Source organism: Amblyomma maculatum, chromosome 3 (assembly GCF_055883805.1).
Source record: "Amblyomma maculatum isolate TAMU_Amacu chromosome 3, ASM5588380v1, whole genome shotgun sequence".
NCBI classification, from domain to species: Eukaryota; Metazoa; Arthropoda; class Arachnida; order Ixodida; family Ixodidae; genus Amblyomma; species Amblyomma maculatum.
In genome coordinates, this window is record NC_139346.1 from 215,934,447 (window position 1) to 215,949,179 (window position 14,733).

At 48.1% G+C, this 14,733-nt stretch overlaps 1 protein-coding gene and 1 non-coding gene across 5 annotated transcripts in view; one reads left to right on the forward strand and one right to left on the reverse strand.

Moving 5' to 3' along the window:
- LOC146197698 (uncharacterized) overlaps positions 1–14,733 on the reverse strand; it is a 448,896-nt gene that overhangs the window by 345,105 nt on the left and 89,058 nt on the right. The window contains exon 1 of one of the 4 annotated variants that reach the window (XM_084599609.1): positions 452–604. The exons of the other annotated variants lie outside the window; for them this stretch is intronic. The gene's annotated coding sequence lies outside the window, so the exon portion shown is untranslated. Of the gene's footprint in view, positions 1–451; positions 605–14,733 lie in introns of those variants that run through there. 4 annotated transcript variants of the gene reach the window in all.
- Positions 8,794–8,866, forward strand: TRNAT-UGU (transfer RNA threonine (anticodon UGU)). The gene has a single exon. It is a non-coding gene; the product is annotated as a tRNA-Thr (tRNA).

Below are 14,733 nucleotides of genomic sequence, written 5' to 3' on the forward strand. Positions count from 1 at the left end.
GCGCCACGCAGTCGATGCCACAGGCGCAGCAGCAACGGACGCTCCCCACTTCCATGGGGGCAAGGCGCGCAAGGGGCTTCTGTACTGTACAATGCCAGTGACCGCATTATTCAACAGCGGGTGGCCAATATTATTCCGAGCACTCCAAACGTTCGGCATCTCCCAAATCCCCAAAAGTCGCTTTGTGACGTCAGCCGCACAAACCAAACCAGACAAACTTTGCACAAATACGCGCGAAAAATGCACGTTCTCTATACAAATACGTCTTGCCTACAACTTTCCCTTACCAAATGCTAGCGGACAGCCTTCTGTCGTCATGTGGAGCACAATACGAGCGCACGCCGGCTGCCTTCAGATGCATGTTTCGCATAAGCTCGGCGCAGGCGCTTGTATTCTACACCACAAGCTCCACAAAGGCTTCAAGTATATAAAAAACAGGCAGTACACCTACCGTAATCAGGCGGACTTGGTCGGAGACTGCAGCTTCGTGTGCGGGGCCGACTCTGAACCCCGCCGTCCGTTTGCAAAGCGCAATACAAAATGGCGCAACACACACAAAGAAACACTGGAAGCCGACGAAAACGGTGCAGGAGACGTCGACTTCGCACGCAGCCAACGCAGCGCGGCAGGCTGATTCTCGCCCGAAACCGAGCAAATCATTGCGATAGGCCAAGCGCGGATCACGGGTTGTGTGACGTAACCCAAACGGCGGCGAACGATCACACCATATCGCTGCGCGCCTTGTGTTTGTTTTTTAGGACTCCTGGTCTCTTCTCTCTCTATCGCTTTTGACACCTCGGAACCGTTTATTCTGTTGGTGTCGGCGCTCCATTAAAACTGAGGAGAGGGTGGCCGTCAAAGTGACGAATATTTTTTACAGTGCTCATACGGCGTTACGGCGTTCCTGTATGAACGCCGCTTAGAGTTTTGGCAATAGGTTTTGATGCCCCCTGGTTTGTTGTCGAATACTGTTAGACGCACTAGCTACCTCCCTACCCTAAATATCTGGACGTGATAAGGTGGAAGCTCTCTTCTCCCTACATTGGGCTGAGACTATTCAACCCCAGCCTCTAGGGTAAACTACCAGCCGTACTGCACGTGGGAACCTTTGACTAACACTGCGTACCGAATGCACTGCACACAACAGTCGCAAAGCGACAGAGCTGAACTCTTTATCTGGACACAAATATCGAGGCACATTGTACGCGCAATGCAGTGTTGATGTACACAGTGCAAAGGAGGGCCCAGTGGCGGAAGCTAGCGAATTTTCATGAAGCAGAGATCCTCATAAGAAGCATGCACAGTCAAGCGATGGTAATAAGCCTCTCATATTTCAAAGCCCGTCCTCATTACGCACAAGCAATTATATATAAAAGCAGCAACGTAACACTAATTGCCTGCGGTCGCTCGAATTCAACGAAAAAAGAAGACTTAAAACAAGACGATGCGGAAGATTGCTCGTTCTGCTCTTGCCGGTTCTGCGTATATCATATGACACCTCGTGGCACCAAGGACACAACTTGGCTTTTGCTTCAGCTCTCAAGCCCAGCCCCGGCGGAGAAAACAAGCCCCGTTTCTCGTCTTACCGCCACCCTATTTGTCTTCCGCTCAGACCTCACGCAGTCCCAGCTTCCCAGACCGTCCTCCAGGCATCAAGTGGCACTCTGGCCCCTGTCAAAAATAACTTGAACAACGAAAGTACAAAAATAACTACAACCTAGCTGGCCATGAGGGACGATAGGAAACATATCCATTTCTTTCTAGAGTACGAGAGCAACAGCCGCGCACAGTGAGGGAGGCGAAAGCAATTTATGCAATTTCCTTTCTAAGTAAGAATCGTTGTTCGGCTCCCCATGTCTACGCTCTTGCTCATATTCACCAGCAAAAGGCAAATTTATCGGTTATAAAACGGTATTCCAACCGTCAAATATATTTTTTTCCGCCATTCGATTCAAACTGGTGACGTAATTACGAATATTGACATTATGATACCCACTGATAAGTGAATAGTAGTGTAACCTAGCCTAAAAGATCCGCGCTGGTGCAGCGAATATCTGAGGCTATGCTACATAGCCTCACGGTCGGAGGCATCGATACTTGTATCCCAATTTTCGGTCCTTTCTATGGCCTCTGAATGCCAGTTTTCAAGTGTAAATAGCGTCTTCGTTTTTATAATGCGGTTACCCATTGGCGTAGGGTAGTTTAAATTTCGCCTCCGTGCTCCTTCAGAAAACAGCTTTCCGTAAGATGGAACAGAAATTCGCGATAAAGTTTCTTTTTCTTCAGCTCATGTATCAAGACAATGACACCGGTGTTCATGAATGCACCATATTAATTTCTGTGTCAGGCAATTCGCGCTTGCTGCAATAAACGTGTGCTGCATTTTTTTCTTGAATCCCACTAAGTATGCTTGGCCTAGCGTGTAAACCACAGAGCCTGATTAATTGTTGATTGAACAAATATTCTTCCATCTGAAATGACCCCCGACAGCGAATTTACACTGGCGTGTTAACTTAACGTACCTTAAAATATATTTACATGTCTTTAGGTGGCCAGAATTATTAAAGTGAAATTATGTCAAGACCAAGAGTGTTGTACGGGTAGCGTGTCTAGGTTGGTATGTTTATTAGCGGTACATAATTTATTACGCAAGATTATGTTCTCATTTCGCGCTGTAATGATTGTGTCCCCTCGTCAGTTCCAGTTAAAGCCGATGCAAGTGCAAATGGCTTGTTTATATTGTAGTAATCCCGATCGCCATCAGCTCGCGCGCCAACCCGAAGAGGTAGACGAAGTGGAGCCGGAGCCTTGTTGGCACTGCACTGTTGGCAAGCTGTTGGTTCGAACGCTACCCTCGTCGCTTTGGTTTGCGGACGTTGCCTACGGCCTTGGTGCTCCAATAAACACCTTACAATATGAACATCTTGACCTCTGCATTCTCCCCCAAACTTTGCCTAGACGTCATTTCCTTCTACTCGGGATACAAATACCATAAAATCGATGCAATGATGCAGCTGGTGCGTTTCAAAGGTCCCAAGACTGCTCATATAGATTCCAAATACTGTCACGCTGTCATATACAGCCCGGACGTATGACGGGAAGTAAACGTACGATATTTTTCTGTTCTTAAATCGGAGCGATGGAAGCGAAGCTTTGGTATCGCTTCACGCGTGGAACACTTTTGATCAGTATTACGCTTGCGCGATCATAATTAACGGCACAGCCAATTAGCTGAAGCCTACTGATATTCTTTTTTTTTTTTTGTTCACAGAGTGATTCCACATCGCAGTCAACCTTACCACTGCCGGATGGATACACAAAAAGCCATACAGTCTTTTTGGAATATTCGTAATTGGATAAAAGAAATTTCACTGGCCAGGGTCTTTATCTAAAGTGCTCCACATTAGACATTCTTCAATCCGAACATCCTCTTGTGACCACCTCAAAGTTAGCAGTTCCGTAAGCGATCTTTTCCCGAAGCCGGATACGAAAAGAAATTAGAAAGAGCGTTTGAATGGTTAAAATAAAATCCATCAGTTTAGCATCCTGTGTTTACCGCGAACGCAAGTTTCCAGCTTAATTTTTGGGAATGCCCTTCTTGAACCCTCACCGCGTGAAGGCAGTGCGAATGCCACCTCAGTGCTTTTGTATTCAAGGCGGTGGGATAGAGACGCTGCGATTCAGCACTTTATCGAAAACAGATGTTACCTTCACAATGCCACTTATAAAGAAGAAGGAGGAGGGACATGACGTCTAAAGCAATATGAGAAAAAAATAGACAGTATAATGAGAGGTGTTTTCGTCGGTCTTGAAGAATTTCTCAAAGAATGCTTTGCCACGAATAAACTCAAAGCGGAGCTGAGGAAGTGATGTTAACTGCACTAATCCCGAATTTCTTTTCAGCGTTACTGGTCGTCCACGGCTAAAAGTTGCACATAACAACTCGACTCGGCACAGAATGTGTTCTGGAAAGCGGCAGCAGACGCTTACCAGAACCTTAAGGTTAAAGAAAGACAATAAGATGCCCCCGCTCCCCCCCCCCCCCCCCCTCCAAAAAAAAATAAATAAATAAAAAATAACCTGAAGTAGAGAGCAAGTTGATGCAGAATAAGAAATTACAGTCGTTGCTCCTAACTTTATGGATCTGAAAAGTACTCCCATAACTGACTCGAGGAAGAACGAGCCCACCTTTTGGAATTTTATTTAGCAAGGTTGGTAAATCATGTTTTATTGATTGTAATTTGAACTGATCACAAAAGTATGAAATAAAACGGTTTTGCCATATGCTACTTGATAAATAATTTGAGGGGCATTTATACATTTACGGGCGCTTAAACACAACTTTTCAGTTTCCCACGAAATCAATCTTCAGCAGACACTCATTTTGCATTTCTTGACAGTTACAAATGAGGCCGAAGGCCTGTGGCATTAGAATTTTCAGGTGGATATTTTTAAAGCGCTGGACCAACGCCTGGTTTTGGAAGGCGAGGTATTTGCATGAGTTACGTGAGGTCGTTACACCAGTTGGAGAACTCGCGGGGCCTCATTCGTCTCGATCGTCTCAAGCGGCGCATGGGCATTATTTTCTCTCACGCACAAATATTTGCGCACCGCAGATTGCCCATCAGATGATGTAAACTGAGTACGAAACCGTAGCGTTCTAAAATTTCCACCTTATGCGTCCGCGTTTACCTCCTCCTCCTCCTTCACCACCACCATCTTTCATCCTCGCCCTCGTGCTGTGCCAGCTCCCAGTTCTCGCCATAAATGTTTGTTTTTACAGTGGCAACACTTCGAGAAGTGCTACCTTGTCTGTGGTTGTACGCACTATTCGGCACTCTTTACACCCTCTCCTTTCCACCGTAACTACAGCGCGGATTCTTTCCGTGTGGCAACCACTCTCCGGTGGCGCACGTCCAGCCACCCGTCGCCTCTCGCACTCTTTCCACCTTTCCTCTGTTTGCCTGTCTATAATTCCCCACTCTGCAACCTACTAGCCGCTACGCATAGCTCTGCTAACTGGGTAAACTTGCCGTTAAGAATACGACGCGATGGTGTTAAGATGTATATCAGAATTCCGACGCAGCCATTCACCAAACTGTCCAGCACGTTTTTGTTCCGGATGACCACGGTAGGTTTTGAGAAGTGCCTAATGTGATAGAGTGTCTCCTGGGCCACCCGCTGCCCACCGTGTACACCGACTCCAGCGGCGCCACTCAAGCGAAACGCGGCTGCCTAAGCGTTGAAATAATAATAATAATCATAATAATGATAAAAAAGGCTTGGAATTTTGTATAAGAGAAGCCAACTTAGGTTGCATTAATCACAAAAATTGAAAAGAAGTTTGACAGACATTTTGAGAAACATCACAAATGTGCAACAAGTGACATCCAGGAATATGTTATACCAAATTTAACTTTAGTGTGAACAGGGATGCTTTGCCGTGGTATTTCTACAGTTATTCAAGGCTCCTTGTCTCCACCTCTTAAAACAAAATAGTTCATGCTAGGTTTTTGTAAAGGTTGTTGAGCTGAGCTGGAATTTCTGCTCTCCGCATATGGTACGCTGATCCAACTCATTTTAGTATCAGTTAAAATACGCCGAATTCTTTAGGCTAGAGTTGAATTTTATCAATAAGGTTCTTTTTTATTAATTGTTTTCATGCCACACTTTTACTTTTGCTGGAATGCATATGATACTTTTCGCAGTTTCAGTCTTAATTACAGTCATCCCAGTCTGCTTGTCAAATCACTAAGTTCCTCAGTACCGCTACGTAAGAAAATACACAAAACAAAACTAAGTTTCATGCATTTGTTTGTAAATACTTTTATCCAAATTCATGTATTAAATTTATCCAATCAGCTTCAATAAGCCTCATTGCGCGACTCGGGGAACTCTATCTATTACACAGCCGTGGGCTCGGATTCAATAACGGCAACGGCGGCTGCGTTTCGATGGAGGTGAAATTCAAAGCGCCCACGAACTAGGAGTGTATAAGTGAACGTTAAGAACCCTAGGGGGTTAAAATTATCCGACGCCTTTCATGATGGCATACTTGGTGCCTGAGTAGTTTTGGGGCGTTAAATACCGTACGCCAAACGAAACCGACCAGCCCAAATTAAACGAAACGAAACTAAGCCAAACTAAACTAAAATTAGCAAAACCAAACCAAGCCAAAGCAAACTGAACTAAAATAAACTAAACTGAACCATACCGAGCCGAACCAAACAAGATCAAACAAAGGAACCAAACAAAACAAACCAAACCAAGCCAAACGAATCTAAGCAAACTGAACTAAACCAAGCCAAACCATACCAAACTAAATCAAGCTGACATAACTAAACCAAACGAAGTCAAATCAATTTCAACTAAAATAAGCCAACCAAATTGAACTAGACGAAGCCAAACTAAAACAAACGGAAATCAGTCATTTTATCGTTTCCGAGACAAATGTATCCATCAGCCATTGCGAACTGGACAGGAAGCTCCCACGCAAGCTTGGTGCGGCCTCCAGCGGATCTGAAGTTTCGCAGAAACCATGAGCTCGCCTGTAGGCGTTATTAGTTCATTATATTTTCGGCTCTCCTTGCGAAGCAGCACTCAAGCCGGATACTTGCTCCGTCTAATCCCATCCAATCTCGGTCTCGTCTTTTTTTCTGCGTTATTCCCATCCTCGATGTCGGATTTTTCTAAGCTGATTACCTGAAACGCCTCAGCGCATGGCGGGTGCTGTCCACGTACAGGCAAATAAATTAGGTCGACTCTAAGCCACCGAATACTCGTTAATACGGCGTTCCGCTGACGTAGCCAGAGGCGAATTACAGGCAAACATAGTTTGCATGGGAACACTGTAAAGAACTATCGTTGCAACTTCTTTATAACGAAGCAAACAACGACGTGAAAACATTCTTCAAGCACTGCAGAGCCACGACAGCGGCGTAGGAAATGCAAGTTTTCCCCAGAGATTGTGTACCAGAATATCAGTAGGCATCCATATAGAGCGGCGGCGGTGTCAATGATACGCCAGCTAATTGCAGCCCGAGGACTACGCGCAATGGGTCGCCGATAGTATGATACGCGCGACGCAACAACGAGAACAGCAGCTATAGTGGAGCTGATAGGAGACACACGAGCAAGAAGTCCATCATGAAAGCCTAGATCTCAAGAAGCGGTAGTGACGCGCGTAGGCCCGAAAAGGACGCGCCCTGCGTGCCCGAAGCAGCAGCGCTATGTGCCCTGACGCCGTCTTAGCATTTATTGGCTTGGGCGGAACGCAGTACAGTGAGCGACTGTATTCCCGTGTTGTGCGTCTGTGTTGCTCAGTTCGTTACCCCTGCACCGCCTCCAGGTTCGCGATAACTCGCGTAACCTCCCTCCCGTACTTTCTCCTCTTCTCGTGTTCCCTAGTTTGCTGTGTTTTGGTGTCTCTCCATCGCTAAGAGCGGCGACTGAAGCAGACTCAGAGGCGAAGTAGATTTGACGGCGCAGAAGAAGGACCCTGAGCTGATAAACGATGGAGAAAGAGGGCGTAAGAAAGCAAAAATAACAAAAAGAGAATAGTACGCACAATGGAGGGTAGGACGTTAGCTTCTGAGTTGATAAGCCGTTAATAGGTGTTGCTCTTCGGTGCCACAGAGGGTAAGACAAGCACTGTGCCCGAAAATCTGTGAAGAGGTTGGTTGTGAGAGCAGACTTTTAAGCTTCACGTCCTCTAGATTTATATTAACACACCTACCTTCAATATTTCTTGGATCACGCTCAAAACACAGCCTGTAAGATGAACGCGAATACAATGAGAGTAGCGGTGATCGTGTCAGGGTAAATCATCACATGCAGAAAGGCAATTTCTACAGCGTTGGCGCTGGAGATGGGTTATCACGTACAGGATGAACTTGAAAATTGTTCTGTTGAAACAGATCCGTAGCTTATTGATTAGCAACTGCGTTGAAAAAGTGCCTTAACTCTAATAATTTAGTACACGGTATCACGAAAGCTCCGAAAAGAGACTGCAGCATCATCTTACATGCGCTCTTCCTCACAGTGAAGAAAGGGTAACGCAAAACACACACACACACACACACACACACACACACACACACACACACACACACACACACACACACACACACACACACACACACACACACACACACACACACACACACACACACACACACACACACACACACACACACACACACACACACACACACACACACACACACACACACACACACACACACACACACACACACACACACACACACACACACACACACACACACACACACACACACACACACACACACACACACACACACACACACACACACACACACACACACACACACACACACACACACACACACACACACACACACACACACACACACACACACACACACACACACACACACACACACACACACACACACACACACACACACACACACACACACACACACACACACACACACACACACACACACACACACACACACACACACACACACACACACACACACACACACACACACACACACACACACACACACACACACACACACACACACACACACACACATAATGTTCTGGCAGTCTTGAAGCCATAGGTAGCGTAAGAGGGTTCTAGCACAGCTTTCGCCCTCACTCGTGATCACGTTCTACGTGGCGCTGGCGGTAACACAGGACGTTCCACGCCCACCGCTATAGTTGAGGGTGGCGCTGGTGAACACTCTCAAGGTTCGCATACAGAAAACATTAATACCCAAGAAAGTAGCAGGGGGGACAGCGGCCGATGTAGCTCAGTTGGAAGAGCACCGGACGTGTTATTCGGAGGTCGTGGGTTCGGTTCCCACCATCGGCACATTGTTTTTCTTACTTCTTTGTGTTTATTTATTTTTCCCCTAAACACATTCCATTACTAATTTACGTGATTATGAAGTAAAAATAAAAAAAAAGACAAAGTACTATCCCCAATGCTTTCCTTGGCCTCGCCGACTGTCGGCTTCTTTCCTTCACACACACACACACATATATATATATATATATATATGGAAGAAATATATGTAGCACCCGAAGAACAAGAAGAAGCGCAATCGCTTAAGAAAAGACGACGCTGCTGCCGTGACTCACGCGCGGGCTGGTTCCTCTGCTGTTGTGCTGCACTGTGCCGTTGCCCTGTTGAACCGAGGTCTCTGCTGCCGTCGTGTCCGTGTGTGTCAGGACGTAACATTGGTGGAGGTGCTGGGTGGGATTCGCATGCAGTACACCCCAACACGAAATCCGGGCCCAGTATTAAGTTTTGGCCGCCGGATTTTCTTGGAGTCCGCAGCTGCACCTGAGATCCGCGCTAGCCGACGTCAGCAAGGCAATGCGCCGGAATTTGGACTACATGGAAGAAATTAGCGACGTTCACGAGGCTGCGTTTTCTGAGCAAGGCTTGTCATCCGGAACACAAAAAAAATGGGAATCGCAACTGAACCTAGATAAAAGACTAGAGTTGTCTCAGAAGCGCGATATTCTCGAACTTTTACATCAATACAACGATTGTTTTGCCACGGCATCCAGGGTTCGCCAGACGCCTGTCGCAAAGCCCAGAATTATTGTCGATGGCGCAACACATCCGATTTGCCAACCGCCATACCAGGTTTCCTTGAAAGAACGAGAGACGATACAGGAGCAAGTGCGCGAAATGCTAAACGATGACGTCATCCAACCTTCCAACAGTCCGTGGGCTGCACCTGTAGTACTGGTTAAAACGAAAGACTGGTCGCTGCGATTCTGCGCACATTACCGACGACTCAATAAAGTGACAAAAAAGGATGTATACCCACTGCCACGAATCGACGGCACCCTCGATCGGCTCCGTCACGCCCGCTATTTTTCGTCGATCGATTTGAAGAGCGGATACTGGCACATTGTATAGTAGATGAGCGCGATCGGGAGAAAACTGCGTTTATAACATCAGATGGTCTCTATGAGTTTAAGGTGATGACGTTTGGTTTATGTACTGCCCCTGCAACATTCCAACGAGTCATGGACACTGTTCTCGCCGGTCTGAAGTGACAGACCTGTCTTGTGTATTTAGATGATGTTATTTTTTCGAGCACCTTTGCCGACCATCTTGTGCGCCTCGAAGCGGCTCTCCAGACTATACGGATGGCAGGCCTCACACTCAAGCCTTCAAAATGCCGGTTCGCCTACAGCGATGTTAAAGTTTCTTGGGCATATTGTCAGCCACGTGGGCGTGAAACCAGATCCTGAAATAAACAGCTGCCGTAGCGTCGTTTCCACGGCTGTCGGACAAAAAGAGTGAGAAGGTTTCTTGGTTTGTGAGCCTACTTCAGACGTTTTGTCCACAACTTCGCTCAGATCGCCGCGCCCCTGATCAACATTACAAAAGGTAGTATTGCCTTTGAATGGAATGAGGAGCAAGAGTCAGCATTCAGGCAGCTAAAACAAGCCCTTCAAACAACACCTATACTAGGTCACAATTCGATCAAGCTGCCGACACTGAGCTCCACACCGACGCCAGCAACAAAGGATGGGGGCAGTACTTGTGCAATTGCAGGACGGCGCTGAGCGAGTTATTACTTATGCTAGCCGCGCCCTTTCCAAGGCAGAGTGTAATTACTCCACAACGGAAAAGGAGTGCCTCGCTGTCATCTGGGCAACAAAGTTCCGACCGTATCTGTACGGCCGCCATTTTCGTGCGGTCACCGACCACCACTCATTATGTTGGTTGGCCAACCTGAAGGATCCTGCGGGGCGGCTTGCTCGATGGAGCCTTCGACTGCAGGAGTAAGACATCGCAAGAGTACGACATCACTATTGTATATAAATCCGGCCGAAAGCATCAAGACGCTGACTGCTTGTCTCGAGCCCCCCTGGAGCCGGCGCCAGGAGACGATGATGACGCTGACAGCCTTATTGCGTTCTTAAACACGGCAGATATGGCGGTTCGACAAAGAGATGATCCACAGCTTGGCCAACTAATGACGCCCCTTGAAGGAGACGACGGTGTGGTACCTCGTGTTTTCCTGCGTGTCCTTCCCACATTTAGATTTCGGAACTGCGTCCTATACAAAAAGAACTTCGACAGCAGTCAGACATCGTGGCTTCTTGTTGTGCCGGAAGATCTGCGTAGCGAGATCACGGAAGCTTGCCATGATGATCCTACAGCATGGTCCCCTTGGTTGTAGCCGAACACTTTCACGGATTCGGGAAAAGTATTACTGGCCCAAACTCGCTAAGTATGTGCGTCAGTACACAAAAGCTTGTCGCGAGTTTCAACGGTGGAAGACGCTACCCACACGCCCGGCGGGCCTTCTTCAGCCAATCGAACCACCGAGTGCCCCGTTTCACACAATCGGAATGTATTTTCTTGGCCAGTCCCCACGTCCAAGTCCGGCAACAAATACATCATAATAGCGACATACTACCTGGCGCGCTATGCGAAGTTCCGCGCAGTTCCGTCTGCGACGGCTGCGGAGGCAGCCAAATTTTTCATTGAGTGTATCGTCTTGCGGCATGGCGCACCGGCAGTTCTGATCACTGACCGGGGTACCGCATTTCTGGCACAACATCTACAAGAGATCCTGCTCCTAAGCTGTACCAGCCGCCGTCGAACTACTGCGTATCATCCTCAAACCAATGGGCTAACAGAAATGGAAAAATACAGCGCAGAGAAGGACGAGGACAAAATGAAGACACATAGGACACACGAGCGCTGACTTGCCCGGTGGTTCAAGAAACCCTAATTGCAAGAAGAACCACCGTACAAAGTTTGTAGAATGTTCGTGTTCAGTGGTGTACAGCATCCCTTTGAAATGTGGGAAAAGCTATGTAGGGCAAAGCGGTAGGTGCTTGAACGACCGCCTCCGGGAACATTGCAACAATGTGTCTGAAAAGCGAGGAGGGTTTTTGGATGTACACTGCAGGAAATGCAAACTAAACTGTAATGACGAAAATGTAAACCAACATGACCCAGATGAAATGTCCGTGTGCCATCCTGACTACCAACAATGCCAAGTTATCGCGAAAGACCGATGCCAACTGACTCGTGAGATTATAGAAGCTGAAATGATAGATCGGTTGGGTGGGTCTTGCGTAGCCAAGCCTTCTATCGCTCTTACTCGTAAGGAGTTGATATACTTAAGACAAGATATGAATGTATCGCCTACTGCGCATGTATGATGTTGGGGGTTTCATCTGTATAATAAGGCTCTGAGGCTCGAAATAAACTGTTGCAAGTCAGCGCTCGTGTGTCCTATGTGTCTTCATTTTGTCCTCGTCCTTCTCTGCGCTGTTTTTTCCATCATGAATAACCAACACGCCCAGACTGCTAAGGTATTGAGCTAACAGAGAGGCTGAACAAGACGATGGCTGATATGATTGCCACGTACGTCGACGCCGATCATCGAAATTGGGACGAGGTGTTACCTTGTGTTACGTTTGCTTACAATACTGCAGTTCAGGAGACAACACGTATGTCACCTTTCCAACTGGTGAATGGCAGAAAGGTCACTATAATGCTCGATGCTATGCTACCACACGAACCTCCTGACAGCGTCGCCGATGATGCTCGACTAGTATGCGAGCGCGCGGAGGAGGTTCGACAACTGGCACGACTCAACATACAGCACCAACAACGTACCGACGCTTATCACTACAACCTCCGGAGACGTGACGTTGATTTTCGACCTAGTGATAAGGTCTGGGTTTGGACACCGGTTCGGCGTCGAGGCCTTTCGGAAACACTTATAAGCGCTACTTTGGACAATACACGGTTATTTGTCGCATCGGTGACCTCAACTACGAGGTGCTTCCCAGCGGAAGCAGACTATCGTCACGCCTTTCCTCACGTCCTGAAGTTGTTCACGTTATCCGGCTTAAGCCGTATTACGTCTGGCCCTGGAGGAACCCTTCAGTGTTTTCTCCGCTGCACTTTTATCGCGAAACAACACGTGCAGTCACTAATTAACCGTGTTTTTGTTGGTTCTTTTTTTTTCATCTAGCATCGAGGCAATGCTTCTTTCGGAAGGGAGGCAGTGTAGCGCTTGGAGAAGAAGAAGCGCGATCGCTTGAGAAAAGACGACGCTGCTGCCGTGAGTCACGCGCGGGCTGGTCCCTCTGCTGTTGTGCTGCACTGTGCCTTTGCCCTGTTGACCCGAGGTCTCTGCTGCCGTCGTGTCCATGTGTGTCACGACATGACTCTATATTGTAAAACAGGTATTGGGCACTGATATGTTCAGCGCCTGATGCTGAAGAGAACGACGACAAGCATGTTCAACGCGCGTGACGGTCAGGAAAGAACACGACAACGAAGTTCGCTTCGACGCTCGTACGTGGGCTGACACAAGTCTCACGACTGATCGCAGAACGTTCCATTGACTGTTGACGACGTATCGCCCTGTTCAAGGTCTTCTACAACAATTGGTGGAGGTGCTGGGCAATCCCCTCAACCTGGAGCTTCGCAGCCGAGCTTTGCCTACCACTTCCGCGATGTCTGAGACCGCCAGCCAACCGCCAACCCCATCGCCTGTAACCTGTCCCGGTGCAGCGCGTCAGCGCGACCAAGCCATCTTCAGCGGCACCGATGACACGGATGTGGAAGACTGGTTGGCGTCGTATGAACGCGTAAGTGCGTACAACAAGTGGGACGACACCGTGAAGCTCACAAACGTCATTTTCTATTTGAGCGACGTTGCCAATCTATGGTTTCGCAACCATGACAGTGACATTTCTACCTGGACGGCTCTCAAGACCAGCCTGACCGAAGTTTTTGGCCGTCCCGCTATACGTAAGCTTCGCGCCGATCAACGCTTGCAAAGTCGGGCGCAACAAACCGGCGAAAACTTCACCAGTTTCATAGAAGATGTCGTAGATCTCTGCAAGCGCGTAAACCCTACCATGAGCGACGCCGAGAAGATCGGACACATTATGCAAGGCATTGACGATGACGCCTTCCAAATGCTCCTCGCCCAAAACCCCCAAACTGTGTCCGACGTTATCAGCTTCTGCCAAAGCTTCGGTGAGCTGCGCAAGAGGCTGCTTTCCACACGAAGTGCTGGCCTACAGCAGGTCACTCTTTCCAGCTTGGCTCTCTCCAAGGACGGTGCCCAGGACCAGCAGTCGCTAATTCAGCACATTCAACAGTTTGTTCGTGAGGAAGTCGCACGCCAGCTTTCCTTGTCCACCTTCACTTGCCCGCCAGCACCTGAGCCTGCGCCGCCGCTCACTCCCACTCTTCAGCGTGTCATACAAGAGCAGGTCGCTGAGGTTCTGCCTTCACCTCCTCAGCAGCCGTTGGTGGCGGCTTCTCTCACGTACGCTAATGTTTCGGTGCGGCCACCACTCCCTGTCGCCCCTGTGTACAGCCGGCCTCCCCTCCTATACGAGCCTCAGGGACGTCAGCAAACTGAGCAAACTACAATCACCCCTTATCGTCCAGTTTTCCGCCGTCGACCACAGTCGATATAGTCAGACATGCCTGACCTGTGAAAAAGCAGCAAGAGGACAGCGGACACGTTGCCGAAGACGATGCAGTTGTGCTGACGACAAAGCGGACGAAGCTCGAGCTGTCGCTGTAGAACGCTGGCCTTCGTAGCAGCTACGATAAAATAAATTTATTGTCATGTAAACTACCTAAATTGCCTCATTAGACTTGATAGAGGTGTCGCCTGTTCCCAACCTGGAGCTCCGAAGTCTGACCATGCCCGGCACTACCAT